The following is a 10,298-nucleotide window of genomic DNA, read 5'->3' on the forward strand; positions in this document are numbered from 1 at the left end:
ATTTAATAAAATGAATTAAATAATATGAAATATTAATCAGAAACAACAACTATAATTTCCTCAGTAGTTATGCTGTAAAGCTCTCTAAGTAACTTCATCTGACGCCAGGCCCTCTGCTTGTACCCATGAGGAATTTGAGGGTTAAACCAAATGAGATGAAAAGTCAGGAGATTTGCACGGTAATTTGAAAACAAAATGAAAAGCCAGTGTAAGTATAAAGACCTATTTCTCCTTCCCCATGTCTGTAAGCACCGTGGACAATAATGCACTTTAAGGGAATTTAAAGGATGAGGAAGGCCTAAGGGGCATGCTGTGCTGGTAAGAAGATGCATTTTGCATGCTTCCTACAGGATGACCTGGAGAGGAATCCCACAGAGGGAATGATGTGCCATGGAGCCCCTTTCCACCAGCAGCCCTTGTCCTGTGGGTTAACCCTCCCCACCAGCTGGTCCACATGGCATGCCAGGCTGCCCCAGGAAGTGCCGGAGAAGGCTCTGCTGGGGAAAGCTCTGCCCTTATGCTCCCTCCTTGCTCCAAGAGGCTCTCAGCCTGCTGCTCCTCCTGCCTGGACTCCCTGTGCATGTGGGGTGAGCTGGGAGCTGCAGGGCAAGGCTTACAGACTTGCACAGCAGTCTAAACCGCTCAAACACTTGGTTGTTCATGTCTCATCATCTGTTAAAATATCCAGGAAGAAAAGAAGAGCATACCTATAGCAAGGTCTAATGAAGAGAGCAAGTTTTGATTTTCATGCAGGTGAATCATTAAAGGCAAAATAATCTTACTGATTGATTGTTACAGTTGTCTGAATTGAGGGCTGTCTCCTTGGTGATTGAAATTTACTGTGATTGATGGAATCTCATAAACTCAGATCAAAAGGAGAATAAAAATGAAGGATTGTAAAAGCACATGACCCCAAATAAAAATGTTAGTGTCAGAAAAAAGTAAATAAAAATGTACTATATGCATTAACCAATGGTGTCTGCTTGCCCAGTGTCTATCACTTAAATGTACTGCAACAAGTATTCTGATGTTATATTCTAGTGAAGCTCCCTAGAGAGGAGAGGAGAGGAGAGGAGAGGAGAGGAGAGGAGAGGAGAGGAGAGGAGAGGAGAGGAGAGGAGAGGAGAGGAGAGGAGAGGAGAGGAGAGGAGAGGAGAGGAGAGGAGAGGAGAGGAGAGGAGAGGAGAGGAGAGGAGAGGAGAGGAGAGGAGAGGAGAGGAGAGGAGAGGAGAGGAGAGGAGAGGAGAGGAGAGGAGAGGAGAGGAGAGGAGAGGAGAGGAGAGGAGAGGAGAGGAGAGGAGAGGAGAGGAGAGGAGAGGAGAGGAGAGGAGAGGAGAGGAGAGGAGAGGAGAGGAGAGGAGAGGAGAGGAGAGGAGAGGAGAGGAGAGGAGAGGAGAGGAGAACCCTGAAACTGCTCTTAGCTGGGTTTTCACACTCTCTGTATAGGTTTTTAGGTGCCACCCAAACTGTTTTGTACCTGCCCATCAAATTTCTTTCTTGTAACGTTTTAGCTGTCAGCAGCCCAAAGCAGGTGTTGGTTTAGGCTAGGAAAACATCTGGCTAGAGAGAGGGACTCAATAGAAGGGGGCTGGAGAAAGGCATCTGCACTAGGGACCATGATAACCTTGTTGCCTCTTGTTCTGCCCAAAAACCAGAGTTCCACTGAAGACACCCAGAGTCTGTACACAAAATAAAGAAGGCATGAACACACCATGCAGAGAGATCTTCATCCTGTCTCTGGGCGGGTTTTTACTGCTTTCAGCTAGGTTGTGACTTCACCTTCCTGTCTGTAAGTGCTGTGAGCTGTTGGCTGATCCTGCAGAGAAGGCTGAGATTGTTTCCTGTTGTTCCCTCTCCGAAATACAAAATATGCGAAGGGAAACTTCTTGGAGAAATGATGTAGGTTTTTGGAGAAAAGACAGACACACACAAAGATTGCAATCAGTCAAGGGCAATAGCACAGCTTGTTATAACTTCATGGATACCTGAGGTTTAGTAAACAGGCTCTCAGGAATGTGAGTTGGAAGCTAGGGGAATTAACCAGGCAGCTGACAAACCTGATGGGCTATCTTTCATTTGTGCTAATATTTTGAAACTAACTGACCTAAAGAAAAGTCTACCTTCTCATTATAAGATTGGCATCTTGAAGGATTTGAAATTGACTGATGCCTGTGTCTCTTCAAGACCAGAATAAATAATGAATAATTATGCCAATAAATCATATAAATAATACAATAGCTGCCGTTCCAGTTCATTTTATATCCTTGGTGTCCATCACAGAAACATTTCTTTTCTCATTCACTAAGCCTTTCCTGATTCTCCTGTGCATTCCTTCTCATTGGTGATGGTTTTTGCTTGGATTGTACTATAAACCTCAGATACTTTTGGTGAGAGCCATGGAAAAAAAATTATCCCGGTAATTCACAGACCTGTGCCAGTAAATCTCCTGGTATAGACATAATTTCACTGGCAACAAAATCATTTTTCTCCAGTAACTTATGTTATTCTGGGAGGTGGTAGAATTTCATGTAAGTTACAGCAATAGCAGGAGTTCTGTCAGCTTCACAAGCAGGACTGGCTGCCTCAGGTGTTTCAAGATGGTTTTAACAGCAAACCATCTCTAGGAGGCAAGAATTTCCTTTACTTTTTTCTTATTTTTGCTATAATAATCACCCACTGCTAACAGTAAATGTAGCTGACCCAATGCTAGCATGATTTCTCTGAATACACAGGCAAGGACAAACTGTCTCCCAGCCAAAAAAACAGAAGTGAGTAGTGGGGTTGTTAATGTAAAGAAACCCTGATATAGCCCAGGGAAGATTTTTAGCATATGATCAATAAATAACAATGAGCTCTAGGTATGTTTATTTGTGTCATTTACCTATCTACTGAGACAGAAGTCTGTGGGATTTGCAATAGCTTGGTAAAGGAACGTTTCATTGATTCCTGTATGAATTTTGAATTAAGAGTGGTGTCACTTTGTGCAGAGGGAGAATGAGACTATCTCCTTCTCCTCTTCTCATCAAAATTAGTTGAAAACTCTGCAAGTAGAGGCTGATGACGGTTTAGGAGGGTTCTTCTCGTGATGGGTTTGTCCCAGGAACAATGAAGAATTTATTCTCCAAGGTTTTCCTTGCTGCAGTAGCACATAAGGTCCCATTATCAGCTTCCTCAGGCCAGATCCCATGATCGCCAATTATTTTGCATACCATTAAAACATGCACAACATTGCCCTCCAGCATCTGCAACACGTGCTTTTATCAAACGTCCCTGATTTGTACTGGGGCTTAAGTCATTCCTGAGCCCTGCAGTCATGCATGGAGCACAGCCAGGGCTGTCTGAGCCTGTCTGTGCCATCACAGCACACAGCCAACACACTAGTTTGGGAATCCTGAGGCTGCTCTATATCCAGCAGTGCATCTTCCTTAATCCTGCCTCTCATAGAGTCATTTTTTCCTAATCATTCTCCTAAGTAAAGTTAGCAGCTATGCCCACTTCAGAAACAGTTTTGCTTAGACTAAGAAGCTGTCACAGTGCTGAGAAAGCTGCAGCTTTAACCAGATTTCATCTTTGTGTGTCACTGCTCATGTCAAAGTATAAATGTACTCAGACATAAGAGTTGTCCTGCTTTCATCAAGGGAGCCAGCCTGCCTTCGCCTAGTTCCGCTTGGTTAAGCTTGTTATTTAAATTGTTAAAATTGAGACATCGGCAGTAAATTTCAGAGAAGATATAACAATTATTAGATACTAGCAGGGCTCTTGTACTTGTGAACATATCATGCTCTCCATCCACATGGAATTAGCCACAAATAATTTACAGCAGTTTCTTTAAGAATGTGCCCCATAGTACTTTGATGGCATTAAATCACAGTCATTCCCAACTGGATCATATTTCCAACTTTAAGATAGATTTGATGCTCATCAGCACCGTGGCTCAGCACTCCAGGGGACTACCTTTTAAACCTGCCAGCTCTTGAAGAACTGAGCTTTGATTCCCAGTGCTGCCTCCTGGCTGAGACCTGTGAGAGTCAGTGTCTCCCTATGCCAAGCTAGCCAGTGCAGTCACCCCTTGGAGAGTGAGGAGAGGCGGGAGGATGTTTAGGTGACCTTGTGCCACTCAACTTCCACAGGAAAATGACGATAGGACAGAGTCGGGCTCACATCTTGCTCTAGCAGCTGCAAGCAAGAGGGGTCGCTGCTGAGGCTGGAAGTTAAAAACAAGTGTCAGGTGAAAGCTGAAAAAGGAATATCAAAAAGGGGCAACATGTTTATATATATAAGTAAAATGAGAGACTTGTTAATCTTTTTAGGGAAACTGATTTTTGTTTTCCATCTGAACAGACTTCCACATAAGCCTCTCACCCCCTCAGAGGAGATGAGCATAAACAGCAAAAAGGTCAAAAGGCAATGGGGATATGGGACTAAAGCTGCCTAAAGCAAGAACAGGAAAGAGGAAGGGCCAGCAGAAGATGTCTGTGGTGCTGTTTGTTCCCCTGAAGAAACACCCCTGCTGTGATGGCATGTCTGCTGAGTGCCCACAGGTGCAGGATGCAAACAGATACCTGCAGGTGCTGCAGACAAATACCTGCAGCATGGAGATGGGCAGGGATTTCTAAAGCCCTCCCACACTTTTTGTCTTCCAGCATAGAGCTGCAGCTCTGCTGTGCATTTTTGCAGGAAGCAGTCATAGAGGGTCCCCCTTCAGACCTGCGTGGGACACCCAAGCAGCCAGAGTCCTTAAGTAGCACAGTAAAGGTCACCAGATTTCCCCCTTTCCACAGAGAGAGCTGGAAAGGGGATGGAGGCTCTGTATTTTCCTCCCTCCTGCACTGTCAGCTCCCTGCTGTGGAGCAGAAGGGGAAGGCTAAGGAGTGATTTGTGCCAGGAGAAGACCAGGGTCACACTATATCTTCTTTGAAACACCTGTTAAAACAGGGATCAATACATGGCTCCTAGAGTTACAGTTTGGCTCCTGCCCTTTACTCACCGTAGTGTGAAGGCTTCAGTCTAAGCTTCTAGAAATAAGGGACAGAAATAACATTGCCATTGAATCCCAAGAGACCTTTGTTGTAAGATTTAACAGACACAGGTCTGTGAACACTGGAAGGTGGCTGGAAGGCCCTGGAGAGGCTGGTCAGTAAGCCCTGTGTTGTTGGTTTTATAGAGATAGATAAAAATATTCTTCCCCTGGAATTTTGTTTTTATACAAATCCAGGGAAAACTGTTGGTGGGGAGGACATGTAGCTCTGAAAAAAACAGAGGTGAGGAGAAGGGTGCTTGGACTCAGTAGCTCACTCTGCACCTAGGTGGTGCCTGGCAGTACGTAGTCCTACCTGATTTTCACAGAGGCAATCTTGCACAAAGTCATGCATATTAGGTGACTAACCATGTCTTTATGGGGCAAGAGGGTGTTCCTGCTTGAAATCAAAAACCAGAGGACTCATATTTCTGCTCAAGCAGAACTTCTGCCGTTCATCCAAAGCCCTGGTGACAAACTGTTGTGTGTTTTATCCAGTGCATCCAGTGTGTCGGACCACCTTGCTGTCATTGTGCAGGTACAGACCAGCTGGTCAGCTCATCCACAACAAATTGACCCATCCTTGACACATCAGACATGCCATTCATCCTAGTGCCAGCCTGTGCTTGTACATCTCTCTCTTGTCCAGTACACCCAGCTGCACTGAGGCACACTGAAAGAGCCCACGGCAAAACTGCATTTCTGAGCATGTCTTGATACACCAGGAGATGCAATCACATGTGCCAGGTTAGGGATGTTAGCTGCCAGAGGTGGAAGCAAGGAACACAAATCAAATCAGAGGGACAATGGCAATTTGGATCTAGAAGGCAAAAACTAGAAGAAAAGTAAGAGTAAAGAATTTAAAAGACTGTTTTCATCTGTTTCCACATTGGAAAAAGGTACCCCTCTTCTCACTCCTGGTAGCACAGATTTTATTCCAGTATATAGGAAATTTTCTGTCTCATTCTGCAAAGGTTGGAAAGACAATTATCAGGGAGCAAATAAGGGACTACACAGAGAATAACTACCTTCTAGGGATCTGAGGTTTGGAGGAACTGGATGTAGAGAGATGTGTGTGCTGGAGAGGCCTCCCCAGCGTGAGGCACTGACCAAACCAGAAGTCAAGGCCATGGAAGAAGGAGCCATGTTGAGAGGTGAGAGCCTGGCACATAAACATCCATCCTGTTCACTCTGGAGTGCCTGAGAATGGAAGTGTGCAAGTGGTCCTGCTGTCTTTGGGGTTGTTTCACTCCCAGCTTCTGTGAAAGAGATTTGAATCTTTCAGGTGAAGCATCTGAGCTGAACCCAGCAGCTTTCACCAAGTCATACTGCATTACTGAGTGCTTTCCCTCGGTGAGGTGATCTTCCAGAGTGAGAACCCCAATATCTCCTTTCTGAATGACCTTTGCACCTTGCATAAAAGCAAAAATGTCAAGCCATTTTTTAAAAAAAGTCACTCATACAGAAAACACTCATAGAAAAATGACCCATACAAGCCTAAATTGTCATTCTCAAGGGTGTGCTGCTAAAAGAGCCTGCAAATGCCATTGGGCTTGGTTTTCATCTTTTCTTTCTCAGTGTGACTATGACATGTGCTGGTATTTGCTTTGCGAGATAACAACAGACATAGGACATTTCAGGAAATGCAAGGAGACAGCTAACCATAATATCTGCAACATTATCAAAGCCAGCATAATGCTGGTCTGAGCCTAACAGGAAAGCAGCAGTGGTACAAACTGGACACACAGCTTTAAAAATGTCATGTCTTGTTATCAGCAATGAGACTAGTCAATCCTTGGTTAGAAGTGACTGTGAGTCTACAGAGGGAATGCAATGCTGCACGCTCCCCAGGCGTGATTCAAGTTTCCAATACGTGGCATCTTCACTTTAAAATATCTTGCTAACTAGGTATGGTTGTTGACAACAGTCCAAAAATCCTGACGGCTGGACAGTGCCTGAATGGAAGAGGAAAGCTTCGCTTTCATTTCTCCTGGCCTGCCTTCCTCAGCATTGTTCTCACGCGAGCCCCACCACGCTCCTGCTTCAGCCTGAGCACCAATAAGCACATTTTACAATTGTTTGCTGGGTTCAAAACACTTGAAGCATTTCAAAGCACCTGACATCCTTTCAAGTTAGCTGCTAAAAAACCGACTGCAAACAGAATGGGTTTCAGAGAAGCTCTGTCAATCAGTGTTCAATCTGTATGTTCTCCGAGACATTCCTTATCCTGGCTGATTTATTTCATATTAAAAGGGCTGTCAATCTGTATCACAAGAACAGGTTGAAAAAAAAAAATGAGTGATGTCTGTGACTTTTTTTTGTTTATTTAAAATGATATTTTCCCCCTCCTCCTTTCCCCCATCCCTTTCTCTCTAACCCACCCCCACCTCTATTTTTCTCTGCAGGTATGGCATGAGTGTTGTATACCGCACGCATTTAAATTAGAAATATATTTTGCAAAGCTGTGGCAGACCTTTCTTTTTTTTTATCCATCAAATATATCCCTTTTACCATCTGATAGCTTGGCAACAGGATCATCTCTCTTTCAGTTAAAATAAATGGGCCAGTAAAGTGGTGGAATATTCACTGTGCTGAAAAGACTTTACACTAGTTAATGTACACTGTGTGTTGTGGGTTTCATTAGAGCAGAATACTAATGATACACTGCATGTCTCCCCACGGTACCACTTTATTGTACCAGCTGTATTATTGTTTTATATTAATATATTGATTATTGTCTTCTTCTCTCATGTGTGTGTTTCGTCTCCTTACTTTTTTCTCCTGGCATTGCTTACCTATTGCATTTGGCAATTGTTTTCAATATCACATTTTTGGAATGAATGTTGATATTTATATGATTTCTTTTTGTTTTCCCCCATGTCTCCAAAGTAATTAATTTCCCTTGTTTGCTGCACAGATGTTGATATATTTTTCAATGAAACTTGATAAAGAATGACACCTTCACATACAGACATAGAAGAAAATAGGATAAATATCTTGGCATCTAAGATTACAGGGTAGGGGGGTTGGGTATCTAAACTCTCAAAAGACCAATTCTTGGGGTTGGACAGAGGCAGGGAAAGATCTGGTTTGTGGATCTTTTCAGTTTGTTTGACTGCTGAACTCCTAGATCTTGTTTACAACCATTGTACCTGGGCTGGGTGACTGCTCTGTTCCTCTGAGAAAAGGAGAGGTGAAAGCTGAATTACCAGGAAGAATTTATGATTTAACAATACTTGGAATGTAAAGGCACCATCATTTGGATCTGTGCCAATTCAGCAGCTAATAACACCATGGGACCTGGTCCAGGTCTGGAGCTGGAAGGCCCTACAGCAATATAGGTAACAAAGAAGAGTAACAACCTGCTAAACTCACAGTTATGCAGCTTTTTATGTCCTGTGCCTGAGAAACAGTGAGTTCTCACATCATTTTTTAAGGTGTCATAATACATCGTTGTCATGACTTTCTCACAAAGAGCTTGCTGATGATGGCAAATCTGTGAGTCATCTGAACACACCACTGCCAGTGCCAGAAAGGACAAAGTGGAGCTCTGACAACTGACCCATTGCTGTAGGAAGTTACTTAACACCCTCAACCCCCCTCGAAATAGACTCGATTGGCTGATTGGTGGAAGACCCAAGGAGTCCTGTGAGCTTGGACTGGCACAGGATGATATAGATCCTTAAAGGCTGCAGGAAAAAAAGGTGATTTGGCAGAAGATGTGGCAACGTGGCCAGGTGATTCATGTGTTGAACACCCAGTGCATGGCCCTGCCCTCTCCAGGTGTGCATGAGGTGGAGCCAGCTGTGGCTGGCAGCTGGTCTGTGAGCCTGACAGCTGCAAAGTGCCCTTGATATTCCTGCCCGGCTTGTGGTGTGGGAAAGTTTTGGTACCTCCTCCTGACCAAACAGTGTGGATGAACCCTCTGCTGCACACAGCAGAGCTGTGTGCAAGTGAAGGGTTTGCAGAGTGACAGACACAGCTGGAGCATTGTTCGTCCTGCTGCCCAGGAGTGAAGGTCATAAGCATTAATTCATAATCAGCATAGGAAGGGATAGGAAAAACCTGCACTTGAAAAGAAGACGCCAGATTTCTGTGTGAATCAGGTGACAGTGGTGGGTTTCATGACCACAGAAGGACCAGGGTGCTGTCTGTAGCATTTAGCATCCTTCCACCAGCACAGTACCCCATGCTGGAAAATCAACATGCATTTGCAAGCCCTGCTGCTGAGGTACAAGAGATGTGTAGACAATATGTAAGTGCAGTAATAGGAGAACTTTGTAAATTCAACAGCAATTAAGGAAGGAAGATGGAAGCTTTTCCGAGCATAAAATAACAATCAATGACTAATAACCTTTTCATTGAACAATAAAATGGAAGGAGACTCAAAGACTGCCACGTAGACTATAAATGCACTGGAATAATCCACAGTGAGGCCCTGAAAAGAAATGTTCTCATTTGCCCCATGTATGCTCAACTGTGGCAGTTAAGACACAAGGAAAGGTCTTTTTGACAAAGCCTATTCTGTCACTAGAATTACTCCTGGGGATAATTCCTCTAGCTTCTTCAGCCCAAATTTTTAACTGATGTTACCCACCAGCTCTCTCCATGGAGTGAGTTAGCATGACTTGCTGACTCCAATAGGGAAAAAACAATTTACAGTCCTTATGGGTATGATTGACCTTGATGGACCACCCTTAAAATGTCAGCATCAGCATTACAAAGACTTTGTGAGGGTGATTACAATGGTTAAGCTCACTAGTGGACGAGCAGTTCATAATGGCAAAGGATTTATTTTGCTAATACAGTGAAATCATCTACTCTCGGTGGCAAAGAAACTGCTAGCAGAAATACTTTCGTGTTGATTTTTTTTGTGTTGTTTTTGTCTTTTACTGATACAGTTACACAAGGAAGGGCTAAGATGTCAAGGTGGTATAGCAGCCTGTACTTTTCTTTTCCAAATTAGAGGTTAAGTAAGCCAATAGAAACTCAGTGGGAGTTCAGAAATGCTGACTCTCAGAGAGGCAAGATGCTGTCAATCACTTGATGATGAGTGATATTCCTGGTTGTGAGTCAGTAGCTCCTGAACTCAGAGCCTGGATGGAATTTCTGCCTCTCACAAGAGCTGCAGTCTCCATGCCCGGTCCATTTGTGCATCTGTTGGCCATATCTCATTGCTGACCACTAGGTTCTTTACAGTCCTAAGAGAGTTATACTAGAAAATCTTGTCATTGTCTCCCTTTCCCCCATTTTAGATTCCTCTGTTTTAATTGTAAGCGCT

This window comes from Coloeus monedula (genome assembly GCF_965178545.1).
Source record: "Coloeus monedula genome assembly, chromosome: 1".
NCBI classification, from domain to species: Eukaryota; Metazoa; Chordata; class Aves; order Passeriformes; family Corvidae; genus Coloeus; species Coloeus monedula.